The sequence below is a fragment of the Numenius arquata genome, chromosome 8, assembly GCF_964106895.1.
Source record: "Numenius arquata chromosome 8, bNumArq3.hap1.1, whole genome shotgun sequence".
Taxonomy (NCBI): domain Eukaryota; kingdom Metazoa; phylum Chordata; class Aves; order Charadriiformes; family Scolopacidae; genus Numenius; species Numenius arquata.
In genome coordinates, this window is record NC_133583.1 from 22,638,859 (window position 1) to 22,647,954 (window position 9,096).

Here is a 9,096-nt window from a genome sequence, read left to right on the forward strand (position 1 = left end):
AGTCAGTGGAAATTGTAGGTGCTTGTACTTGCAGAGGTTTGGGTGGTTGGACTGGTTTTTGTTTTGGCTTTTTTTGGGTTGGTTTTTATTTTCAGATTAGGAATAAATCACAAGTCATCCTGATTTTCACTCTCAGCTCCATTGTTCTTATGTAGGGGATTTAATTCTTTAGGCTGGCTGTCAGTTTTCAATTCAGTAGGAGGTTAATATTAGTATGTCCCAAGGATCTGTACTGTAGTTAGTATTTAATACATTCATTAATTATCCAGAGAGGCAGAAACGAGGGGTAGAACAAAAAAAAAAATAAAAAAAAAAATGAGGTCAGCAGGATTTGAAGATGACAAAATTGTTTAGTGTAAGTCTTTTTAAGAGAAGGCTGGGATGAGCTTCATGGAAACTGAACTAGACAAATTGGCAGCATAATGGTTGCTGAAACGCAGACATTAACAAATGCAGGGTAGAGCACATTAGACAGAAAAATCTGAACTGCTTGGACACATGGCCCTGTTCTAACTTACCGCTAACTGCTAAGGAGAAGAGAGCACCCAGCACAATTAAAAACTCTTCTCGATGCCCTGCACCGTCCAAATCTAAAAAAGGCGTTGTAATACAAAAAAGAGCATAGAAAAGACCCAAAATACAGTGGAAAAATATTAATTCCAGTTTTACGTTAAACTTCACAATAAGCCAGGGTCATTTCGTCTTACATGAGATATGATAGGACAGGGCCATGCCTCTAATAATTCCTAAATCCATCTTCAAGTCTATTTTGTTTCTGACCCAAGAAGCTGGAAGGCCATTGTCATAAGACATGCCGGGTTGTGTAGGAATCTGCGAAGATCGTTTGCCTCCCTTTGCTTTTCATTATCAAGCTCAGTGCCATTTGGTGATATGCTCTTGAATGTACTTCTGACGATTTATCAAGAGAAGGTCTGCTCTCTACAAGATGTCATCAGTCTGCTTTTATTCGTTTCTGATCACCCTGAGCACATCAACATCAATCTTCCATTTTATTCCTCCTAGCTAGCTGGCATCTTGATGACACTGGTTTTTATGGTCTTTATAAATATTTCCTCTTGGGATCCCAGAGACACATTTGTATTCTCCTTTTTTTCCCCATTTGCTTTTCTTATTGGTTTTGGTTCCTTCTGAGTAAGTTCTCACTATCTCAGATCAGTTCTGTGCATAACACGCATACTAATGGGGGGATAAAGAGATGGGAAGATCAACTTCTAAGTTCATTAGCATTACACTCCTCGAGGTTAGAGCCAAGGTTAGTTGCACCCTAAGCAACAGTAATCCTATCGGACTAAACAGTTTCGTTAGATGAACTCTGTTCCAGCGGGAAATTGCAATTTCTAACTTTTTCTCCAGTGGAACAGCCAAACAGTCCTTTGTAGTTGTGGTGGTAACCCAGAACCAAAACCACAGAAGGGTGTTTCTCAACAGGTTTTCATGTATTTTTAAAATTTTGGCTCATTTTAGTAGCAGTAGACCAATATTGTTCTTTCTTTTCTCACGTAAGAGGTTTGCAACAAGTCCTGTGAAACACATGAATAAAATTCAAAGAATCTCTGTATAGCCCAATACTTATTTTACAATCCCTGAGTTCTACTTAAAACGTGCAAGATTCTTTAAGCGTTTCAGAGTGTAAGAGCCCCCCCAAATGCCATGCTGTTTTATATAACTAGGTATCTGACATTGTTCATAGAAAGAGGAAAAAAGATTTAAAGCAACTCTGCAGCATGTAGTTTGTCTTTGTGAATTATTTTTATGCAATTGCATAAATTAATTACAAAGATGCCAATTTTAGCTCTGTGTTTATCAAATGAAATTACACAGAGATTCCCAATAGTAAGTTGTATGAAGGCCTACATTCTTGGAAATATCTAAGTGGATGAAAAATTAATTTTTCACTTATTAGTTCTCATTTCACAAACAGAATCTTCTTTGTTCATAACTGACTGCTGTAACAGCTTGAGTCTTTGATTATTACCAATTATTTGAATAAAGATTTGTTACTATTTGGAAGTTTGAGCCTTTTGGCTCTAAGTAATTAATAGGACAGGATGAAGGGGAAAAGGTAGTGAATTATTCACTAACATTTGGCTTAATTACAATCAAATGACCCTTTCAAATTGAAAAGCACTTGGTGAAAAGCAGAAGATAAATGAGATTTTTTCTGTACAAATAATGAATAACCCTGATTTTTAAATTGAAACCCCAAGTTTAATAAAGCAAAAAATACCCTGCACTCTCTATTCCGTAGCTCTGTAATATGACGTACTGTGTTTTCGTGACTTCAGATCACATTCTGTTTGACCTTTGTGGAGCTTTCTTTCAGATCTGATCTTGCATCTGCTTAGCTTCAGGGACTATAATTCTATTCCACTGAAAAAAAAAACCCAAACCAACTCTGGTTTGGTTTATATAGACTTCTTCCTTCATACATACATATAGACTACACACTACTATATACATACATATAGACATACATATAGACTTCCTTCCAAATTATGCCTGATTTTCATCTTGCAGTGAACTAAACATGATTTATATTGCGGGACTATGTGTGCATGCAAGTACTATATCTGCAATAAACATCATTTGCTTCAGAATTCAAATATTAAGCAAAATCTCAGTAATTTAGCTATGCTCTTAATCCTAGATCTTCTTGTAAAGGACATAATTTAATTATAAACAATTCAGTATTTAATTATAAACAATTCAGTAGAGCACAAGATGCTCCTTCAGCGCAAAATCTATCTGTAAAGGATCTAAATATTTTATTGACTTTCCAAATTCTTTAAGGAATTGCATCACTATAATTACAGGTGCTCTGCCCCTCAGCAGATTTATGCACGTACTTACCCGTGTACACTGCATGCCCTCTGAACTGTTACATTTGAATTGCACCTTTTGCTATGAATCGATCCAGGTTTGTGAGGTGAGGGTATCTGGAGTGGATATATGGCCTGGAGTTCACATTTCCTTGCATTTTGCAAGTCCTGTCCAGAATCCTGCTACAGACGCTCCTTCCTTTCCACTGGCACTGGGATGGTGTGGGTAGAGACCAAAGTTCAACTTTGATGACTTTGAAGACCAAGCAAGATATCTTTTTAACCAAATAAATCTTCTCTTCTTTCAGGGGGGACTGTAATGAATTGCCAAGCAGAAAACTGAAGGTTTTTTAATGTTTTCTCTACTTAAAATTTTTTTTTAAAGTCTTGTCTTTTACCGCATTAGAGACAATAGGAGAGAACACATCATTGCCAAACCAATTCCCAATCTGACCTGCAAGCTGGGGCTTCTAGTTTGGGCTGGTGACCTGAATTTATACCTGGCTATTGATTATATCCAATTTTGTACATACATACATTATGTGTTTGCATTTTGCTGCTGTTCGTTTACTCTTCACCTGTGTTGCCTTTTTGCCCGATAACAGAGCAAGTCCCCAGTGCACTAACCTACATTGATAATGAACGAATAACATTAATTACATTTTAGCTATGGTATTACAAATGGATATTTCGTACTTGGCTTAGTATGAATTTGAAATAAACAGCTATACTTTGCAAACTGCTGAAATTTAGATTTTTGTAAAGTATAAGGATTTGCTTTTTGATTAGGGAACCAACAGCTTGTGTATCTGATACTGAAAAACAGAAGGTGCCCAAAGTTTTGTGCTTACATAGAACTGTCCTTCACCCCTTTTCCTCCTTCCCTTTCTCCCAGCTATCCCTTGTGTCCCGCTTTATAGAAAGGGCAGGCAAATGTGCTTGTCTAATAATTAACCAAGTGGGTAAACTGCTCAGTGGCCCAAGGCAGACACCAGGAAGGAGGAACATTATCTAGGGAGTGTATGCTGCCAAAATTAGAAAGGGATAAACAGTACCTATCCTTGACTCCATCACTGCTGGTCAGCCAGCTCCATACGAGCACTCCAGGAGGAGGGAAAGACGAAGCATAGTCAAACCCAAAGCATATTGCACTGCCAGGAGACAGCATCCATCTCCATAAATATTCTGTGTAGCTGATTCCAAACCCAGCCAGAATAACTCATACTCTTCCGTTCCTGGAGCTAGGTATTTACCAGGGAGTTTGCTTCTAATTTTCTGTAACTTGATGTACCTGTCAGCTCATCTCGAGTCCAAAAGATGCTCTGAGGTTTTGTGGTCTCCTCAGTAGGACACTGGCATCACACCAAATGAAGGGAGAATTTACAGGGTAAATAGAAGTAATCTGTGGTGACTGATCTCCTGCCTCTGGCCTTCGGCTTAAAGACATCGGGAAGCACGGGGAAGGTGCCTCCCCAAAGGCTTAGTTGTCTTGACAATTTAAATGAATGGAGCACACTGGAACTGCTCAGCTGGGCTTATGTGGAAGGTGGCTTCCAATTTGGGTTAGTTTTGCACTGTGGAGAGGGGAATATTGGGTTTTACAAGAAGGGTAATCCATTCGGGGAGAAAAAAAAAACAAACACTGTTCAGTTTTGCATTCTTTTTTTAACAAATGCCACTCTTGAGTCATGCAAATGTTCAAATAAACCAATAATAGTTTGCCAGAAGATAAGCTGTTACAAAACATACAGACATACAGGTCGAGGGAGGTGATTCTACCCCTCTACTCTGCGCTCCTGAGACCCCATCTGGAATACTGTGTCCAGCTTTGGAGTCCTCAACACAGGAAGGACGTGGACCTGTTGGAACAGGTCCAGCGGAGGGCCACGAAGGCGATCAGAGGGATGGAGCACCTCCCCTATGGAGACAGGCTGAGAGAGCTGGGGTTGTTCAGCCTGGAGAAGAGAAGGCTCCGGGGAGACCTCATAGCAGCCTTCCAATATCTGATGGGAGCTACAGGAGAGCCGGAGAGGGACTCTTTGTCAGGAAGTGTAGTGACAGGACAAGGGGTAATGGTTTCAAATTGGAGGAGGGGAGATTTAGACTAGATATTAGGAGGAAGTTCTTTGCTGTGAGGGTGGTGAGACCCTGGCCCAGGTTGCCCAGGGAAGTTGTGGCTGCCCCATCCCTGGAGGGGTTCAAGGCCAGGCTGGATGGGGCTTTGAGCAACCTGGTCTGGTGGGAGGTGTCCCTGCCCATGGCAGGGGGGTTGGAACTCGATGATCTTTAAGGTCCCTTCCAACTCTAACCGTTCTATGATTCTGTGACAAGTTCAAATAAAAATATGCTAAAAATTATGTAAAAAATTAAAAGAACTCTGCAATGTTAGGAAATACCATAATGATTACTTGGGCAAACTTAATATGCTTCTTTTTTTCACATGTAAGATTTCATAATCTTTAATTCCCTGTTCAGACAGCGCTGGAATATGGACAGGGACCTTTCAGAAGAAGCCCTGTCCTACTCAAGGGCAGAGGAAGGATGATACATAGCTATTTGTTTTCTCCTCATTATTCAAGCGTGTGCCCTGAAGCCTTGTCTACTGCACATGATTCAAACCATGCTATGGAGAAGAATAATTAGTTTCCTTTTCTGTCACATCTACCCATCCAAGAGCCAGCCCTCGTCAACAGATCTCCTCAATGTTTCTGCCAGCCAGAAAAGTTGTATTTGTCATAGTTATAGTAGTAGTATTATTAATAATACTAAATACACAGGTGGACAACTGAGCCACAGATGCACCATTCACAAGTAACTACTCATTCGAAATGCCCTGGTTTAGGGGCACACTCAAGAATTTCTGACATTGTTACGTTTAGATTTTAATTTTGTTAATTTTATGTGTAAACAAGTCTGTGATACCAGCTACAGAGCGCCACCCCCCTAAACAACACACTATTAGTGAGCATCCGTGAAAAGCTTTGGTGCTAATTATTAAGAACTGGGTTTCAGAGTCAAGGTTGATACTGCTGTAGATGGGGAGAGCCCAGAAAGAACAAACTTAATTGCATATTTTGGTTCACCATACTGCACCATAACAGTTTTTTTTTACATAGATGTGAAGTTGCAAACTCTTGAGGGCTCTGCCAAGTCCCAGTTGGGAGATTCCCTCTTCGTAGCCACATAACCCAAGAATATATAGATTTTACCAAGATAAATAATTTTAACCGAAGCAGTCAGAAAGACCAGGCTGACCTAACAGAACTTACCTTGACATTAATCCTGTATTTCACGAGAAAAAAAAGTTAAGCTTGAGGGAGCAGCAAATACTCCAATTAGTCTCAGTGATTAGAGAGAAGGCCTGAGTAGGAAGCCAAATTGGAAGCCTGCAACACAACAGTGAGGGAGCTCAGTTGCCTCACTCCTCATTTTGGTGATTTTTCCCAGCTTTTCTGGCAATAAGGGAAATAAGAAAAGTCTCCACCCCCTGCTGCTGCTTTAAATCCCCACACACCCCAAGCCAAGATGATGTAAGCTGCAATTAATGCAGCACTAATACAAGATTTGATGTAATCACAGTAGCTAAATGAGAAGGGTGCTAATTGCTGGTCATTGACATACTGCAGCCTATTAGCCTTAGAAATGAAGGAGGTTTATTGCTATCACGTTGCGTGATCAGCACGTCTTTGTCAAAATAACTTCCTGTGGAATCAAAATAAGAAATGAGCTGCTCCTTACACATTAAGAGGAGTTTTGCTGAGATAGCTGAAAAATCTGGGTTTGTTTTGCTGTGATTGTAAGTGTTAGTCAGATGGTAAAGAAAACACAAGAGAAGAAAACATCTTTTTCTGAAATTCTCTTCCTCTGTGAGACCTTATGAAGGCTTTGGCACTTTCTAAAAAGCAAGTATTTCTTAAACTGGGATCGCAGCAGGGTGCACTACATCCATCTTTGTTCCCATCTTACTTCTATTATCTTTTTATATATAAATATATGCCTATATATCTCTTATGGTTCTTCACCAGTAGGAACTTTTATTGCAGTACAACTAAGAAATATTATTTTCTCCTAGGGAAAATTAGCGTGGGTCACATCTCAGATGTAGGAGTGTGATGCGGCAATACTTGCCACCATGAATTTTGGGTAGAGTTGGCCTGACAGCTGCTCTGGCCACCCACCAGAGCTCCCCAGAGTCATGCTGAGGCCACATAGAGCCAATGCAGGCTGTCCTTTGGCACTGCCTTTTCTTGCTGCTAGGGTTTACCTTCACTTCAGAGATCTCTGCCTTCCTTAAGAGTGTCCTGGGTACAAAAGCAGAGCAAGTGCTGTTGCGGAGTCCTCTCTGCTCCCTCTCATTTCTGTGAGCACTGTATGCATTTCTGGATTGGTAGTAGTTAGGTCCATTTTTTAAAAAAGGTTTCTTAAGGTGACTGAAAAAGGGTTTTTAAAATACCACTGGGAAGTTTCTTAGGGAATTTGATCACGATGATTTGAAGCAGCATTCTTCACCCTGCACCGGATATCCCTAGCATCCCCCACGTATGCCACTTCTCTTTTGAAATGCTTTGTGTAATAGTTTAGTTCTTTCCTTCAATAACCACAGCTTGGCTGAATGCAGCGGTGTAGGGCAATTATCTCAGAAGCTGTGTGGCCTTATTTGACTACGTTTTACCATGTCTGTCTTCTTGTGATCATCCATCCTCGTCATCCAGCAGCCGAAACAGCTGCTCAGTAATGCCAGCCATACGGAGCTGGATCGCGCTAGCTGCTTGTTTGCTAAAACAAGCAATTCAGAATGTTGATATTAATTCATGATGCCTAATATAGCTTGCGTGCCAATTATCTGGTAATTCACCTCTAAGTTGTGCCATGATACTTGAGAACAAATAAAACGTCCAATCTAGTTATGGCAAGACATCCCTATCTAAGTGTGTAAACATCTCATGGTGCCGGGGAGGAATTTCATCTGAAGCCTCTGACTCTGAAGGGGAGTTTCTGAATAGTTCTGAGCTTATCAAACCTACAAAGCCTGAAACAAAGCCAGGTTGTTCAGTAATGTTTTGTATTATTGTAGTTCCTTTGCTTTTCTTGACTGTGCTCAGGTAAATATTGATAATGAAATTCCTTCAGGGTATCTCTTGAGGTGTTTACATTGCGCTTTGTGAATCTAAACCTAGTACAGAAGTATGGAAATATTGAAAGGGGATAGTGGATTTGGAAATGTTTCAGGTATGTTTTGTGTTGTGATGATTTTTCCCCCAAGCCCCACCTCACCTCCTTCGCTGAACCCCTGACTTCTCTTGGGACAGGAGAAGTGTTCCCACTCATTGCAAATTCTGATTGTGCTGCTGGTGGCAGAAAATTCATGTTTCTGGTTATGCTTTACGTGCCTGGCTTTAATCTGTAGCAAAGTAATAGTCAGCTATAACTGCCCAATATATTTAAACCAGATTTTTATATTAACTTATCTTTTTAGAGAAGATTCTTTCAAAGGAACTTGAACTTTCAGGTGTATTTGTTTACCAGCATGAGCTTGAATGTCCTTACTTATTGTACAGTACCTTTTCTAACGAATGTTGTCATGCCAAGGAATGTGTAATGTGTATATAATGGATGTATCAATGATTCTGATTAATCTTTTCCCATTAGACTGTTGGACTGGACATTTTAGTCCCTTCCTAGACTTTATTCCAGTGGGAATTCTCCTTTCTACTTATTGATATCTTTAGAAATATTCTGTAAAACTGCATTTCCTTCCCCACCTCACCACCCCCAATTTGATTAAGTAGCAATACTAATTACTAGGAAATTGTTACATTGAAAATTATAGCAAATGTTACCTTGTTAATGGGCAAGGTGCCTGAGGCCATCAGAAACAAAAAGTTGTCCCGAAATCTGAGATTTAATCTTTTCCCAGTGGTAGAAGGAATAGTATACTTTTAAACATTTTGCTAATGTTCATTACAGTCTTACCCCCAGCTGAGTTCCAGATGTTTGAATGAATTTCTATTGAATGTACTTGGAAAATACAGGACAGAAATCTGTTTTACTTCGCTGCTTTCTTGCTTACAGACAACAGACTAAATATCACTCATATTATCAAAGCACTTAAAAATCAGAGCAGAGCAAATATCAACTAAACGTGCTCAGTTGAACACGCTGGTTATTAGATGAAAGCAGTTTTTGTGTATCTGGTTGCTCTTAGGACTGAATATTATGAAAACTTTACATGTTATACACAACCCTGTTTATTTGG